Source organism: Notechis scutatus, chromosome 2 (assembly GCF_049901735.1).
Source record: "Notechis scutatus isolate UNSWTSFEM ecotype Mainland chromosome 2, rNotScu1.2, whole genome shotgun sequence".
Classification (NCBI taxonomy): domain Eukaryota; kingdom Metazoa; phylum Chordata; class Lepidosauria; order Squamata; family Elapidae; genus Notechis; species Notechis scutatus.
In genome coordinates, this window is record NC_142010.1 from 212,534,251 (window position 1) to 212,549,617 (window position 15,367).

At 35.9% G+C, this 15,367-nt stretch overlaps 1 long non-coding RNA gene across 1 annotated transcript; it reads right to left on the reverse strand.

Annotated features, from left to right (window-relative positions):
• Positions 1–3,256: 3,256 nt before the first annotated feature.
• On the reverse strand, positions 3,257–10,880 carry LOC148132500 (uncharacterized). Its single transcript, XR_015747351.1, has 3 exons — positions 10,799–10,880; positions 5,412–5,502; positions 3,257–3,681 (listed from the first exon to the last, which is right to left on the reverse strand). It is a non-coding gene; the product is annotated as an uncharacterized LOC148132500 (long non-coding RNA).
• Between the last annotated feature and the right edge of the window lie 4,487 nt (positions 10,881–15,367).

Here is a 15,367-nt window from a genome sequence, read left to right on the forward strand (position 1 = left end):
AGTATTGCAGCAGTAGTCAAACCAAGAAGCCAAAGGAGAGCGGAAGGGCCCCAGAGTATACACACACTGAACACAAACACTGTTTGTAGTTTAAATAGTTTTTAATCCAGTTAGAGTTTAAGCATTTTCATTCAGTCCATTAAGTCATTCACAGTATTTCCATCCAGTAAGACTCACTAGTATAGTCCAAGTTAAGAGTCCTTGCAATATCTTTATCAGCCGATAAAGATATCTTCTCCTCCTCCGGTTTCACTCTCCAGAGAAACAAACGCTGGATATTCAGTAGAATTACGCAGTAATCAGCAAACAAAAACATTTCAGTCACAGGCACTCACAGTCAGTAATCACAGTTAGTAACAGCAGCACACAGTTACAGTAACAGACAGCACACAGTTACAGCCAGACAGTAAACTTTCCAGCTTCTAATGCTTCCTTATATTGTAACTTCTAACCGCACCCTTAATCGGCTAATTGCCTGCTGCATTGTGGCACTTAAACCATGATATCTAAGTTTTATATATTTATTCACCCAAACCATATTTGGTATCAATGTTATACCTAACACTCTTCATAAGATCTGAGAGAAGGAAGTACAGGTAGTCCTCAGCTTACAACAGTTCATTTAGTGACCATTTGAAGTCACAATGAAAAAGGTGACATGATCATTTTTTCTGTGGTACTGTCTCTTGCTGGTCACATCTACGTGACCCACCAGAGTGGGCAGGCAAGGAATGTTGCGGGTTCCATCTCCTAGGGAGATATACCTGGTGGGACCCAGAAGAAAGGCCTTCTCTGTGGTGGTTCCCTCTCTCTGAAATATCATTTCCTCAGAGACTAGAATGGCCTCCACTCTAACACTCTTCTGGAAGGCGCTGAAGACCTGGTTCTGCCAATGGGCCTGGGAAACGCACAGTGAGATTGAGCCCATTAAATGGCTCGTATGATGTGTGGTCACCGGGGCAGAGGGTGGGGGATTATTATATTATATTATTATTAATTTATTATATGAGTATCTCATTTAGTAGTTTTATTGTTTTTATATGATGTTTTTATATCTTTGTAAGCTGCCTTGAGTTGCTATGTGCCTTGTGCGAATAGGTGGCAATATACACCTCATAAATAAATAAATAAATAAATAAATAAATAAACAAATAAATAAATAAATAAATAAACAAACAAACAAATAATTTTCTCCCACATTATGACCATTGCAGAATCCCCATGGTCATGTGATCAAAATTCAGTTACTTGGCAACTGACTCATATTTATGACAGTCACAGCATCCTTCTAACAAGCAAAACCAATGGGGAAGCCAGATTCACTTAACATCCATGGTACTAACTTAGCAACTGCAGTGATTTGCTTAACAACTGTTGCAAGAAAGGTTGTAAAATGGAGCAAAAATCATTTAACAGATGTCTCATTTAGCAGCATAAATTGTGGCTCAATTGTGGTTGTAAGTCGAGACCACCTTAATGCCTGTGCCTATAAAAGTCCTATGTTGAAATCCATTCTTGTTGGAGGATTTCAGGACAGGGACAGATTGAAGACTGGTTAAAATAGTAAAGCCAATAAATACAAGCCAATAATCTGATCCAGTCTCAGGCAGCTCCCTATATTTGAAGAATCATGAGAAATAACACATTGTTTCCTTGTTGCCAAATTTTCTTTTGGATCTCTACTGTACAACATTGCTTTTCTTTGGTAATTTGTTTTTGTATCACACAAATGGCCCAATAAGTATTCCATAAAAATAACATAATCACAATTTGATTTGTTCCATTATAAAATATATGACAATATTTTGTTTACAGTTAAATACAGCCAGAAGGATTTTGTACTGATGCCAGACGGGGTTGTTTTCAATTAAGTGCACCACGTCAGGACTCAGTAAATATACAATATTATTTATGCATGAGCATGGCTTGATGTTTTTTCAGAAAATGGGCAATAGGAACATTTGTTTTGTTTTTTTGGGGGGTGCTTAAATATCTCAAATTTAAAGAGCAATAAAAACACTGTGCCTGCAAAATGAGACTTTACTAGCTCTGCTTTGTTATGGTTGTCTTCCTCATAACATCCTGCTTCTTCTAACAATTTTGCTACAACTTAAATAACCAAATTCAGCACAAATGCATTTGTTGTGAGTGGCGGAAACATAATTTCTCTGGAACTGCAGCTGCTGTAGTTGAAGATTAGGCTCTTACTATCCATTAGGGAGATTACTGTCTCTGCCAACTGACTTAGTTTTTATACAGCTAGTGATTTATTAGATTGCTTTGCTCTTAAGTGTGATAATAGGCCTTATGCTTAGCAAGGTTTAGAGACTTCCAGTACATTAATATTTTATGGCAATGACAGTCAAGACACATTTTGTTTACCTAACAAGACAAGCCAAGCTAGAGCTGATGTGTATTGGAGATTAGTGCTTAACTCATGCAGCAACTCTGCCAATTTAGTGCTTTAATGCTTTGCAAAAGCTTTTGGAAGGGCATTCTAATAATTTACATATTTGGTGAATTAACACCCAGTGCAAACTCTGTGTGTCCCTACAGTTTGGTGTGAGATATTTTTTAGCAAAGATATCTTGCTTGTCATTTATGATTAGGAGTGTCTTCACAGCAATGAACAGGTTGGAGCCTGTTCAGTTGTGGAACAAGGAAGCCAGAATTTAAGCTTTATACTTCCAAAATCTATCAACAACTCCCCTCCCACCTCCCAAGAAACAAAATCATCCTAAAGAGAAGATAACATGATTCTAGCACTTCCTGAAAGTGCTTTCTTTTCCATCAATCATATCATGTTAAGAATACCGCTTAACCCCAGAATTCATGCATGGAGGCAATTAATCAAACCAGAATGGCAAAAGGATTTGCAGGAAGCCCCCACCCCCACTTCCTAGGAAATGAAATATTTTGGGGAGTATTAAAAGAGGTAAAATATTATATTCCCCCCTCCAAAAAAATGGAGAAAAGTATTAACAAAGGTAGAAAGCAGCCCCCAGTTTTTCTTAATAGCCTCAAGCAGAAGCCTCAAGTCTTAGAGATGGATATTTTGTACCTCTTAAGAAAGACTGGGCCAATATATTCATAAACAAAACATCTTCAGCCACAGCTCTGGAGCTGATGAGATTAAGAATTTACACCCCCACACCCAAATTCTAAGGACAGGACATGACCTTTAGGACATCATAAGATTTACCCACCACTATTAGAATAGCAAAAGAAAGAAGACTCACTACATTGCATAACTCCCTGGAGCATCTCAATCACAAAATCCCAGAAACCTATAAAGATCCATCCATTCACCCAGCCAAGGGATCAGCCACCACAGAAACATGCTGCTGTCATTGAAGTTCCTAGCAATAAACAGAAACATTCTTTTCAATCAGCCAGTCTCCATTTTATTCTTTCTCTCAGCTTGCAACCAGACTGGATTTTCTTCCTATACAGGATTTCCTCTTTAATATGATCACTTTGCTTCCATATTGCTGCCACTTTATGCAAGATACAGCACTGCTCTTAAATGACAGCTTTTGCCTTGTCCAGATGTTGGCATGTAGAATTCAGAGACTTATCAGGAGAAAGATTTGATTATACTCGAAAGACACTCCAGTAGACAGTGGTAACGAATTTACACAACCTACAGATATTAGTCTTTCTGTGAGGCAAGTGGCTTTTCTGTAAGGAAAAGGTGGGGGAGTTTATATGGACAAGAAAAAAATGGAAATCAAAACAAGCTGAAAAAAGTTACAATATGCTTTGGCTGTGGTTCTCTCTCTCTCTCTCTCTCTCTCTCTCTGTGTGTGTGTGTGTGTGTGTGTGTGTGAAATGTAAAGGTATGGAAGATCTGACTATATAGGAGGTAAAAACCCACTCTGGGAGGAAAGCCAAAAAATAGTGATGGTCTTTCCTTTGAGAATCAGAGCAGGAAGATGGTTAAGCCAAAATCAATGACAAGGTTGTGGGAAGAGGTAACTTTTTCTCTGCTCATGGGTGAAACACAAAATTGGCCTGAGTGCTCAATCAAGATTATAGCAGAGAGTCCATTATATTGATAGAGATATGGCTGATTTAGCTGCAATTTTTGTGACAGATGAGTGTATTTCAACATGTTTGATTATGCTGTTCTACAGTGCAAAAGTCTTGCTTTTTCTAATAGCTGTATTGGGGGGGAAGAGTCTGGGCCACAGAAGATTGTGTTCTGGTTTGGACGTTAGAGTTTAGTTCTGCTTTGTTAAATAGGCATGAAGAATGAAAATGTGAGGTCATTCCTCTCAGCCCACTCAACCACCGGGCAGCTCACTATTTGGCTAGCAGCCTCATTTGATTTGCAGCCTCATTAGAATCTCACTGCTTAATTTTGTCTATGGAGCACTCCATCATTGGCTGGCTCCCTGGTTTATAGCATTAGTTTTATTTTGACTACTGCAGTAACCAAAAGTGAGAGACAAGGACTGGGGAGTGTGTGACTGTCAGATGTTATTGAACCAAAATATCCACCAGTCCCAACACATACTGTGGTGAAGGATGTCGGCGGTTGAATTTCAGCAACATCTGGAAAATGTAGGTTCCTAATTACTGCAATACTCAATATGTTTAGGCACTGGGAAAAAGGGCATTAGTCTAAAGTCTGAAATATGACAGTGGCATATTTAATTTCAGATCAGGTGTCTTGGATTTGAATTTCCAAAGTCTGATACTTCTGGTCCATGCCATCCCAACAGTGTATTTACACAGAAGTTTTTGAAACAGTGTCATTATTGTATGCAATAATTTGTTGGACCATGTTTTTAACTAATCTGTTAAGGCAGGACAACGGGCGGCCGGCGGTGGGCCCTCTTTGCGGCGGTGGCGTCACGGGGGGCGCTAGCGCCTTAGGGAAGAGTTCCTCCGTTTGTTTTCTACCCGAAAAGCTCCCAACCTAATCTGTGTATTAAGGGGCTTTCCTTTTTTAAAAATAAAATTTATCCAGCATTTTAAAGATAATATAAAAGCAGCATATACTAATTCAGAATAAAGAAAACAAGGAAAAAATGAGAGAAAAGACAAAATGCAGAAAGAAAAGATAGAAAGAATTATAATTTTTTTTATAGTATAAGGTCTTCTGCTTGTCCCAGGGGCTTGGACTGCAAGACCTCCAAGGTTTCTTCTAACTCTGTTATTCTGTTCTGTTCTGTATGTATGGTTGCAAAGTTATTCTTAATGTATGGTTACAAAAAAGCTCACTTTTTTCTCCTCATCAAAACCACAAATCATAACTGCATTTTTTTCTATTTCATGTAAAAAGTCCATAAGTGATTCCCAGTAAATGATAAAGATAGATATTGTCTTTTCTCTAACCAAGGAAGTAAATTTAGCCATCTTTGCAATTTCTATCCTCTTCACTAACCATTCCTCTTACAACTTACAGTATGGAGAGACTAGTAGACTTTTCATGTAAAAGTTGGTGTTTGATAAGGGATTCAAATGGTATGGTCACTCCCCAATTGGATAGAATTTCTGAAAAAAATATACAAATTACTCAAGATAAATTATCAAAGTCTTCTTTGAGAATTTAAGATGGGTTGATAATATGGAGACAGAAAAATGACAGTTCAAGAGAGTATATTTTTCAGGAAGACAGTTCTTTTTCAGGAATAGCTATGATTTGAATTTCAAGAGACTTGGCTACTAAAATTTCTAAAAGTAGAGATTTTTCAGACTATAATCCTGTGAGTTTGGTTTATAAAATAAAATCTAATTCTCTCAGTTGGAAACTAAATAAAATGTTTCAGAAAGAGAAAATTATTGAGGATTATAAGAGGAAATTAATTTTTTTTTGAAAACCATAGAAATAATGGTACTGATTTAAGAAAGGTTCAAGATATAAGTGAAGCCTTTATTAGAGGTTACTTGATACAGCATAAGAGCCTTGATGGCACAGTGGTACTGTACTGCAGACCACTCCTGCTGACTATCAGCTGCTTGAAATTTGGCAGTTCAAATCCCACCAGGCTCAAGGCTGACTCAGCCTTCCATCCTTCTGAGGTGGGTAAAATAAGGACCCAGATTTGGGGGGGCAATATGTTGGCTCTATAAAACTGCTTAGAGAGGGCTGTAAAGCACTATAAAACAGTACATAAGTCTAAGTGCTATTGCTATAATTCTAAGAAAGCAGCAAAAGGAAAACTGGCAATATTTTGAAAGAGATAAAAATAAGGGAATTAAATAATTTCCCAGGGAATATAAATATTTCTCAACAAATTAAGATTTTACAGCAACAGCTATCTATGTGTCATCCTTCCCAGTAAATCAGGCAGGATATATGAGGTAAGTCTACTTTATTGTAAAGCTACATTAACAGAATGTTGCAAGTTTGAAAGGACAAACTTCTTTCTTGACACTTCTAACTACCCCACTAGGGTAGGTCCTTTCTAAGTTTCTGTCTTTGATAATTAAACAGTTATGGGCTCCTGCATTTCTTGTCTGAAGGTTTCATAAGCAGCATCTCCTTGCTCCTTTCCTCGAGGTAGATATGCACTCCATTACATCATGACAAAGAATTTGCAAATAAACCAGGGAAATGGTTGGTTTATAAATTGTGAAAAGGAGAACTGAAAATGTTACTGAAATTACAAGAGAGATGCTGTATTAATAGATAATGTGGCTTTATAAAAACATTTTGTCCATATTCTTATTTGCAGGGAGGCTATGATATTTCAGTGGGCAAAATAGATAAGTATGTCAGCTTTGAAAGCCATATATTAGCACCAGAAGCTTTTACGCTGCCAAATTCCCAGGCACAGAAAACAAAATTTACCAAAGATTACAAAAGAACGAAGACAAATTATAAATGCACCTGTAACAATAAGAGAAGTTTCAGAAGCTAAAAAGAGTAAATCAGGAAAGGTGCCTCAATCAGATGGGTTATTGAGTGTGTATTATGAGGATGTACTTTTATAATTTCTGCAAAGCATTAGGAAGGAACTCCATTTCATAGAGAAGAATACTGCTAAAGATTTGGAAAGATGCTAATATAACATTAATACTTAAAGAATGACAAGATTTGACTTTAACAAGAAACCACAGATCAGTATTATTATTAAATAATGATTATAAGTTGTTTTAAATGATTTTAGCTGAAAGACAGAAAATAATTGTGCAAAAATTTATTCATGAGGATCATATCTAAAAGACAGTTAAAGGATAATGTTAACACTGTGTTAGATATTTTGGAATATTTCGAACAACATAATTTAAAAAAAGCTGCAGTGACCTTTTTAGGGGCACATAAGGCAATTTGAACTGGACTTTATTATTTAAAGTTTTGGAAGCTATGAATTTTGGAGAGATTTTATAAAATGGATGATATATATCTATAGTTCACAAAGCATAAATAATTGTTAATGCAGATTTAATCAAACCATGTACGACACAAAAATGAACAAAATAAAATTTCCCACTGCTTATTTTAGTTCTTATAATATTAAATATAAACATAAGACAATATAAAAGGGATGTAAAGATGAAAAAAGAGTCACATAAGTTAAGAGCTTTTATAGATGCCTTGATTTTGGTTTTGGCAGATCCTTTAAAGGGAATTTGAGTAAATTAACAGAATTTGGGGGCACTATTAGGTTTCAACAGAAGACAAATATATTAACAAAAAAGCATAAAGATACAAGATCAAACAGAATTGATGATTAAAAGAGGGTAAAATACTTTGGTATTGCTATGACAAATATAAAAAGATGTGCTAAAATGGGATGTTCAATTAGGGAGAATTTCTGGGATTAAGACAAATGTTTTACCTATTACCGGTGTGCTATTTTATAGTATTTACATTACATATATATTTACATTATATAATGTGAAAATAATATCTGTTTTGAAAACTAATGTTCAATGGCAGAAAGATATATCTAAATTTGTATGGTTGGGAGAAAAACCAAGTTAAATATATGATATTACAAGTTGCAAAGAAAAGATGAGGATTAGGTCTACCAGATTAGAATTACACTTTGCCTGCTTGGATGGAAGAGTGGGTATTGCTAAGAAATAGAAGGTTATTGAAGTTAGAAGGACCTGAAATTCAAGTGGCATGGACATTTATGTTATGACAAAGCTATGATTTCAAAAATTGTTATGTCAGGCCATTCTTAGAATATGGAATAAATATAAATCTAGGTTGTACCCCCAAAAAACATCCTTCCAGTTCTCAGCACAACAACCATTTTATAGATGAAAAATTATAAATAAACTTAAGTGGTTAACTGATTGTGATGTATTACAATTTTTTTAAGGGAATTGTAAAATAAAATTAACAGAAGGATATATTTGTTGATGGTTTTCTTATATATAATTATTAGAAATGTTTGAAGTGGATAAACATTCTTATGGTTTTGAACAATGCTGGACTGCTGAATTATGCTTAATTATGTACAAATGATGAACATATTGCTTTTTGTTGGAATATGATTCAGAAGAACAAGTGAAAGAATATATGATAAAACTGGCTAAAAAATCGGCTAAATATACAAATGCATTAATAAAAAAATGTTGAAAAGACTGAAATTTACATTAAGTTCTAGCTTTATAGAAAATTTTATAGTATAAGACATAAGACATAAGAATTTATTTGTCATTACACTCGCAAGCGGGTGCAACGAAATGAGGTGCTCTTCCACAAGTAAAACTGGACAAACACCACTAAAAAAGAAAAAAAATTAAACTAAACACAACCAACCATACAATAATCTCTATACAATTTAAAAATGTAAATACCCCACTACTCTCAGCCATTAGACTCCACAAAAATCTTATGACCCTGCATTCAGACTCAAAACTGCACTTGGATAAAAACTGTTCTTAAATCTGGTCGTCCTTGTTCTTAATACCCTAAATCTCCTTCTCGATGGTAATAGTTCAAAGAGCTGATGTCCCGGATGAGAGGAGTCATTCAATATGTTAAGTATCTTCCTCTTACATCTATTCCTATACAGTTCTTCCAAAGAGGGGAGTGAGCAGCCAATGATGTTTTGGGCCGCCTTGATCACCCTCTGAATTGCCTTTTTCTCTGCCACTGTGCAGCTCGAGAACCATACACAGAGACAGTAGGATAATATACTCTCAATTGAACTCCGATAGAAGGTAGTCAATAGACTCTCAGCCAGTTGTTGTTTCCTAAGAATCCTTAGTAAATACAACCGTTGTTGTGCCTTCTTAATTAAAGCAGCGGTGTTTGCACTCCAGGTCAGGTCATTTGTAATGATGGTCCCGAGAAACTTACATTCAACCACCTGTTCCACACGAACTCCCTCTATATACAGTGGCTGAATGTCTGCTCTTTTTTCCTATAGTCCACTATAACCTCCTTAGTCTTCTTAATATTAAATAGAAGATTATTAGTTTTGCACCAGCGGATAGCTGTAATACCTCATCCTGATATGCAGACTCATCATCCCCAGAAATAAGTCCTACAAGCGTAGTATCGTCTGCAAATTTCATTATCCTATTGTTGGGATGTTTATTTGTGCAATCAGATGAATAGATGGAGAACAGTAGTGGACTAAGGACACAACCTTGTGGAGTGCCAATGCTAAGTGTCTTGACAGTAGAAGTATAATCATTCAGTTTAACTCTTGTGGACGATTTGTTAAAAAATCCAATATCCATAAACAAATAGAATCTGGAAAATCTAGATCTTTGAGCTTGGCTATTAATCTGTGCGGTATGATGGTATTGAAAGCAGAACTAAAATCTGCGAACAACATTCTTACATAATTCCCCAGTGTTTCCAAATGGGATAAGACCATGTGAAGCACAGTAATAATTGCATCCTCGGTTGATCTATTTTCTTTGTAAGCAAACTGAAGCCCATCAAAGGAATCGGGAAGGCAGGAGATAATATAATTTTGAACTAGCTGCTCAAAGCACTTCATTAAGATGGAAGTTAGTGCCACCGCCTATAGTCGCCGGACCATTTGTAGGCAACTTTTTAGGCAGTGGAACGATGGTGGAAGCCTTGAGACACACAGGAACCACACATTGTGTCAAGGATCGATTAAAAATTTCGGTCCATACCCCAGCTAACTGATCAGCACACCTTACCACCCGACCAGGAATTGAGTCGGGCCCAGCTGACTTTCTGGAATTAACCACCTTCATTGTCTGCCCCACATCCTGCTCATTCACAATGAAGGGGAGGCTCTGCTGAGGAAATGATGGCAAAGGGACAGTTTCAGTTTGATGGATCTCAAATCGAGCAAAAAAGTTGTTCAACTCCTTGTATGATGTATGGTTGGTATTAGTCACCACAGAAATTGTCTAGAATGTACAAAGGCTCTTTGAATGTTTGAACAACATGAAGGGACATTTTTATGAATGGTAAATATGTAAAAGATCCAAAGAAAGGGTAGGGATACAAATAAATAAACTAATTCAGAAAATTATAAAGACTAAAATATAGTTTTTAAGGCACCAGACTACAAGCCAGAAACTGTGAATTCTGTATATACCACCTTAGGCATGAAAGCCAGCTGGGTTACTTTGAGCCGGTCACCCTCAGTCCAACTCACCTTATAGAATTGTTGATGTGGGAACAATATTAAGCATGTTTGCCACATTGAGTTATTTGTTTAAAAAATGAAGATGGGATTGAAAAGATTTTAAAGAAAATAATCTTACTTTTCTCCTAAGTAAGATTATTTTATTGCCTCTTTCAATGTGCCCATACTGCATGAAGAAAACAGACACAACTACACAAAACTTTATACCATTTTTTTTTCAATTCTAATTGAGATGGGTGTTACCTTACCTATTTCATATTAGTCTCTAGGTCCAACAGGGCAACTTTCTGTTTTATCTCTTAGCATTCTGCCTGGTGGGTGGCATGTAAGCAGAGCCACATGATGCTAATGAGCTCTGTCAGTTTCTTAGAGCAACCTGATTAGCTAATCTGCAGAGCTCTGTGAGAAGGAATTAGTCTGATACTGATCAGCATGACGTGAGATGCTAGTCATATTAAAATCAAAAACAAAAAAGAGAGGGAGGAAAAAAAGGGAAACATCAAAATATTAATTTAATAGCAAGTTTACAACAATAGTACCAAAACCAGGCAAAATATTATGTGCAATGATTTAATGTTTGGAATCACTGTTTACAAATATTACAGATGTGAAGCTGAATATGAAGAAAAAATTATGGGTTCTTGTTCTTTACTGTGTATACAACTTTATTAGATGAAAAAAATAAAGCTGACTGAACTTTAAAAATTTAAAGGGAAATAACACATTATAAACCAAGAGAATGACCTTGACAATGTTTTCTTACTGATTTACAAAAGAAACATGTAAAAGCCTCAAAGAAATCTGTGCAATTGAATAAAGAAGAATGGAAGATAAATCAAATCCCGTGACAATGTTTGATTGAATTAAAGATGATAGAAATAAAAGAAATGAATTTAACATTAGTTTATATGATCAAAGTTAAAATATACTCTTTTTGGTAATGTTCTGGCAACCCTTTATAGACTTTTTACTGACGCCAGCATTGTAAACTTGAAGTTTTATGGATTTTGTTATAGGTAACGGATGGAATATGGAAAGAAGAGGTATCTATTTGTAATATTACAGTGGGTAAAGAGTTATTAAATTTGTTTATACTGCTTCTGGTGAAGATTGGATGTTACTTCTGTATGTATTTCTTTTATTTTTCTTTATTATATTCTTTCTTTGTTTTCTTTTTTCCTGCACTTTTTATTCTTTCTTTCCATTCTCTTCTCTTTTTCTAAGTTTAGTTTGTAAATTTTCACTACTGTAATTAAAATTCCTGATAAAAAATAAAGGAAAAATATGAGTTTTTGCTGAGATGTACTCATGCAAAGGAGATAGGATAGTGATTTGATAAGTGCAGCTGAATTCTGAATCTTTTATTTCATTACAATACATTCAAGTATGGCTAATCCGTATGGGCTGTCTGAATTTTCCCAGTGAAACCGTGTGTACAACAGGCAACTGGCATACGGACAGAAGTCATTTCTATCTGCATGATACTATTCTTTTCAGCTGTTCTCATTGGAAGAAGGAAGCACTTATTAATTTAGTTTATTTATTCATGATGCGGTGAATGGTTCAGCCACCAATAGGCAGATGATATTGATTAGGCAGAGGCAGGCATAGAAGCTCAGTATCAAAAACTGATTAAGCCTTCAGTGTAGACATAAATAGTCAAGAAGTGACTTGTTTCATTAAGCATCTAACTGGTTAAATGAAGCTGCAGCTAAGGAACATTGCCCTAATAGTTATCTAATTCAATGCAGACAAACAACAATCCCCCACTGTAGAAAGGATACAATGCTTTGTGGGTAAAAGGATGATAAAAATAGCAAAGATTTGGTTATATTTCATGAATTTGGTGGACATAAAGTATTTATATGATCATAATTTAAAACGTTCAGAGATAAATAGAATATTGAGAAAGTAAAGAATGTTTGGAATATAAACATTTCTATTTGTATGCTAAGTTAAATTTAGGTAAATTAGTTTGATTTCATTTATATGTTGAATGATTTACCAATTTCTTGAGCTATGAATAGTCATTCATTTAGTTTGTGGAGAAAATATTCATTAGAAGAAATGAATATACTTTTATCTACCAAGAAAGAAAAGAGTTTAAGAACATATCCTAATATCCTTATATGTGTGTACACACACACACACACACACACACACACACAAAGATATGCTAAGGTAGTCATCACATTTACCTAAAAGAAAAAATGATGTGATTGTCTATTTGTGTGCTCTGAGTAAGATGAGAGCTATCCTGGAGGTTCAGTACTAGACAGATCTCATCATAGGAGCCAGACAAGGAGTATCTCTCCCATAAACAATATGATCTGATACAATTTACATAAATTTAAACTGGATTGGTTGTCACCTGATTCAACAAGGACCATGATAGCTGTTGGTGTTCCTGGACATATGTTGACAAATGGACTGTAGGACATGACCAGGCTGAGCCTGAAAGAGGGGTCAAACATGTCATTAGTAGTTCAGATTCATGCAGAGAGCAAGCATGAAAAACACTTGTATGCTTATGAACAACCTCGCTTCCCAATTTCTCACACTTGACATGGGCTATAGGACTCAAAACTATTGGTTGAGCAACCAGGGCTAGCCTACTGGAAGAAAAGGTGTCTACCCATCACAAATATACAAAGATTGAAAACAAAAAAAAAATCTGTAATTACAAATAAAGTTCAACGGAAGAGGATATCTAAAAATAACACACCAGTTCTGGAAAGAACAACATCCAAAGTTAGAAATAACAACAGAGGCTAGCAGATCAACATTGTTTTAGTCACCTTGTAGGAGTGATAAATAAATATAAAATATGAAAGTAGCAGAAGCAAAAAAGAAAGGTCTACCCAGGGCAAAGAAATAAAACCCTTGCTAGAAGTAATTCAAACTGTAGAGCCATACCAGGAAGAGTTGGCATTGCTACTTATTTTCCTTCCCAAACCAGGCACCTTCTCCTCCACCCTTTTCTCATAAAGAACAACTCTAACTAAAAAAGATGAATTTGAACAAAGAATAATTGAGCACTTAGAAAGGAACAAAAGGAACAGAATAAAGTTGCCTAATTAAAGATTGTTCCAAAAAAGCTAGCACAAGTATTTAAAAAATGCCAATACCGTAATATCAAATATAAGCACAAGCTCACTGCAAGGAAAAAAAAAACTCCAATGAATGTATAGCATGGCTGCAGTTATAACTGAATATTTGGGAAGTAAAATGAATAAATAATTTAAAAATCCCAAATAGTGCAACAACAAAATGAATGATCAGGCTGGAAAATAAGATCAGCAAGCTAAGGTCAGATGCAAGGAAGCTGAAACAAATGAAATTAAGCAAACTGGAGAACAAGATCAAGAAATATCATCTAGAAACAAGGAACATTAAGGAAGCACTGACAACACTGTTATAGATAACAACTATAATCAAGAAGTTTGGCAGATATGAAGCTTGCACACTCTAGGCAGAATCTCCAATTCTAGTCAGATCAGAAACACTTCTCCTAATCCATCAGTGGAGAGACTACAGTGAATCAGTCAACAACCGATAAAGAAGAAACAGTGCAGATCTGGATGCAATTATGGGACAACCCAAAGAAATTGAACAAGACTGCAGCTTGAGTAAAAGAGATAAGCAAGAATAAAAAAGAAGCTGAAATGAAAAACCTTGTAATAGCAGCAGAAATGGCATAGAAAAGGGCAAGGAAGATCAAGAATTGATTAGCTCCAGGTGAATATGAACTGCATGGCTTTGGATTGAAACATATGATTGGTCTACACCAACTCATTGCCAAGCAGTTTAACAACACACTGCAAGGAAGTAAAATCAAAGATTGATTAATATCTTGCAAACCTCACCAGATAATGATCCAACAAAAGGGGAAGCACCAGGCAACTATAGGCCAATTATCTGCTTGCCAACAACTTTCAAATTACTAACTGGTGTAGTAGCTGATGCAGTCCAACAGCTTCTGGTTGAAAAAAAGCTCTTTCCACCTGACCAGAAAGGAAACTGCAAAGGATACAAAAGGTCAGGTCCTCACCAGTGGTGGGATTCAATTTTTTTTACTACGGATTCTGTGGGCATGGCTTGGTGGGTATGGCAGGGGAAGGATACTGTAATTTCCACCCCACTCCAGGGGAAGGATACTGTAAAATCTCCATTCCCTCCCCACTCCTGGGAAGGTTACTGCAAAATCCCATTCTCTCCCCACTCCACTAACCTGCTTTCCAGCTCCATTCTCCTGTGCAGGGCAATAAAAGCTGGGACTTGGGAGGCAGATAATAGATGGGGGGAGGGCTAGTTAGAGGTGATATTTGCTGGTTCTTTGAACTACTCAAAATTTCTGCTACCGGTTCTCTAGAACTGGTCAACTGCTGAATACCATCTCTGGTCCTAACTAACAGTTAACTTACAACTTACATCCTGCAATAATACCTTTAATACTATCAAACAACACCTGCATATCCCAGGTCTTGGGGAAGACTCAATAAATGGATAATAATACCACATCCAGTCTAAACATCTGGCTGATTGTGCAGTCAACCAATCTCCTGGACTATTCATTTTTTTGCTGGACAATTTTTTTTAACCAGTCTACAGTTGAACTGTTGGATGCTGAAACATTTGTTTTCATCTAGCTTTGTCAGATTTGTCTATTTGGGGTGAGACTGACAAGTGTTTTCTAGTTGCTTCTTATATTTCAAGTGATAACAAGAATAAATGAGATTGTCCATTGGTAAATTGATTGAAGAAAAGCAGTAAAACGGGCAGTTCAGAAAAAAGAAAATATTATTGATATTATCTAA